Raw genomic sequence first — 3,243 nt, 5'->3', positions numbered from 1 at the left:
ACGGTCTGCAGGACTGTGCTCACTGAGCTGTGCTAACATTTAATGTGAGTTTCTGCATGGTCGGTGCAGCTGGCAGCACGCTTTAAGTCCTTGTAGTGGCGGGGGACCTGCTGACGTGCTGCTCGGGCACGGAGGCATCTTGTCTCCTCTCTGCATCCTCCTCTTCCCCGCAGGAAGTTTTCCCCCTGCCCTGAGAAACCTTGAGCTCACCCAGGTCCTGCTCTGGAGCCGTCAGCTGTGGCACCTGCAATTTTTACAGTCTTTGGGTTTTACATTTCTGCTTCCAGAATCCTGGGAAGATGAAAAAGTCGTGCTAATTAATCTCGTTGCGGAAGCACCGGGTTTCAAGGGGAGGAGAGCAGTTGGCTGCGTACATTTCAGGGAAATGGAAGTGGGGAAAGTAGGAAAGATGAATACCTGTTGAGATCCAACTTCCAAGCACCTACCAGTGACTTTGTGAGTCCCTCCTCATCCAGCAGTAACTGGTACATGAATGGAACATGAAAGGTACATGAATGACCTAAGTATGTCTTCTGCTCCCTCTTCTTTTATGGAGGAGACTACAGCAAGGCTCATCCATCTTTCATGCCACTCTGTGGAAAGCCCTGCTGAAGAACTAAGTCTGACTGAAATGCCGTGTTGCCATGTTCCCACCACAGATGGCAGTCCTTACAGCCTTCCTGTTGTGAATTTGGCATTTGCTGATGTCAGTAAATTATAGCAGCAAAAAGGCAAGACCTTTAGATCCATCAGAGTGAGGCAAGGAAGCATCTGGCATGAGGCACCCTGACCCATATGGCCGGGACATGTGCAGATGGGGCTTTTTGCCTGCCCCTCCTTTTCCCTAAAGGCCAGAGCATGGCAAGCAGAGCTGGCTGAAGGCACTTCAGGTAGAGGGGAGTGCTCCTCACAAGACGTTCTTTTAACCCTAATTGTACTTTTTATGTTGGAGGGGCAAGAAGCGAAAATGAAATAACTGCATGGCTGGCAAGGAGGGCTGGCAGCATAGCTTGGTGTTCCCAAGGCTGCTTTTCATCATGCTGTTCACACAACCATGAATGGGGAGAAAGATATCGTCCTCCTTCAAAGGAATGAACTAGCAGCTTGTGGGGACACTGGCGAGGGGCCTTTAGGAGCGCTTTGCTTAGCCCCAGCAGCACAGCGCGCACAGGCGTGCTATTGCTGCGGAGCTGCAGATGGAGCAGAGCGCACAGCCAGCCCTTGTCTTCAGGCTTCCTGCTGCAAGGAGCAGCTGTGGGGAGCAGGGGCAGAGCTGGGAGCACGCAGCTGAGCACAGAGTGGTGTCGGTGCCCACAGGGATGTAAAGCGGGGAGCCTGAGCGCGGGGTGCGATAATAACTGAACAGCAGGGGCTGATAGCAGGACAGTGGTGTGGGAAGCTGGAGATTATCTATAAAAGAGCAGCACACAAGCTTTGGGGGTGGCAGATTATTCCAGGGGCTTGGGAACTCGTGAATCCTCTCTGTGGTGTGAGATTCCTTCCTGGAGCGAGCGATGCTCTTTAGGATACTAATACAAGGCCCTGGTTTGTGGCAGCCGCCTGTATTTAATGATCTGCGAAGGCTTTGTTATGAACACAGGTGCTCAGTGGCAGACAACGAAGCATGGAAACCCCCCCACCTTTAACAAGCTTGTTAGCCTGGGCCCTGCACCCAGGGTGCTTCTGAAGCCTGTATCAGGATGCCTGGAGGCACGCAGCGCATCCAGAAGCCAGCCCTTCACTTAGCAGCAGCAAGCAGCTGGGGCTCAGGCAAAATCTAAGTAAGATCTGTAGTGGGTGGGGAAGTCCTTTCTGAATCATATCAGAGCCTCGGCTTGCTTGGTGCCAGTGTGCAGAAACCTGTAAGTGCCACATGCCTGAGTGCCAGCGGGGCCTTATCATTAGCACCGGCAAGTAACTCGAGTGGGAAACGTGGCACCGGGCTGCATGTTTCATGAGATTGTAAGCAAGAAGCTCTCTTCCAACACCCTCAGTCATTAGTTACAATAATCAGGAGCAAATTATTTTATCAGGAAATGAATGTTCTTCAGCATTGACATGCATGTTAGCCACGTTCTTGTCTAGGTTTACCTCTGCAGCAGCCCTGGGATGGCAGGACCCCAGTACATGTGGTTTGATGCAGATAAACCCTGGCGAACTTTTTCTTTAAAAAGGGCCAGCGTGCCAGCACTTTGAAGTATTTGGGGGTATTTTTTATGTCTTTTTGGAGTTCTTTGAAAACTGTTCTGCATACTGCTTCTTCCTGGAGTCATTTAGGAAGCAGCATCTAGGGCAGACCTCCCAGATGGTACCTCCTGGAGCCCTGGTGAGGCTGCCTTGATTTCCCAAACCAGTGCCTTAAGGTGTCCTCTAGCTCCAAGGCAGTGGGACTGCCAGGTTTCCTCATTAAACCATTCAGGAAAAATGCAGTGTTAAAGTAGAATACTCAGGTGGCAGAGCTAGTTCTCATTTGCAGCATCTTACTCTCGACGAAGCACAGTTAGATGTTGATCTTGCAGTCCCTTTCTCCAGCCTGTTCCTTGCCCACGTGGCTGGGTTGGAGGTAAAGAGACCTGAGGGAGCTGATGGTCCTTGCTATCTCCGTCACCCGTAGGCCTTTCGGAGCTATCCCAGGTACTGGCAGGCACGCTGGTGGTTCAGAGTTTGCGTGAAATTGGCTCTCATTACAGAGGTTGGCTGTCTTTTTCCAGCACAGAGGTTTTGGAACCTCTTTTTTTTCCACAGCACTGGATCTGCCTGATGCTACAGCTCAAATGATGCTTGCAGAACAAAGTGGAGTTTGCAGCTTGTCGCACACAGCCCCCATCTGTGCCGTTTTGTGCACTCTAAGAAATTAGGTATCTTGCTTGTCTCAAACGAGGCACCAAAATAAGTGTCTGTTTTTTTTTCCTTTTGATCTCCTGAACACCTGCATCTGTCAGATGGGTACTGCACCACCCCCTCCTCAGAGATGCTTGGAGAAGATTCAGCTCAGCCCTGTGTGTTCAGCCCTCAGACGCTGTCGTGACAGGCGGCGTTGAAAAGCTCATGAGGAAATTAATAATTCTGCCTCTGAGCGCCAGGCTTGAGCAACGTGCAGGAAATGAGGCATGAGACCACACGCTGAACAATGAGGAGAGAACAAGGTAGCGAATAGCTGCTGGGTTGAGGAAGCATCATCCATCGCATGCACTGGCAGAGGTCAGAGTCCTTGTCTTTGGATACTGGGCTTGGAAGAAAAAC

Source organism: Aythya fuligula, chromosome 21 (genome assembly GCF_009819795.1).
Source record: "Aythya fuligula isolate bAytFul2 chromosome 21, bAytFul2.pri, whole genome shotgun sequence".
Classification (NCBI taxonomy): Eukaryota; Metazoa; Chordata; class Aves; order Anseriformes; family Anatidae; genus Aythya; species Aythya fuligula.
The sequence above is the reverse complement of the archived record's forward strand: the minus strand, read 5'-3'. Positions refer to the sequence as shown.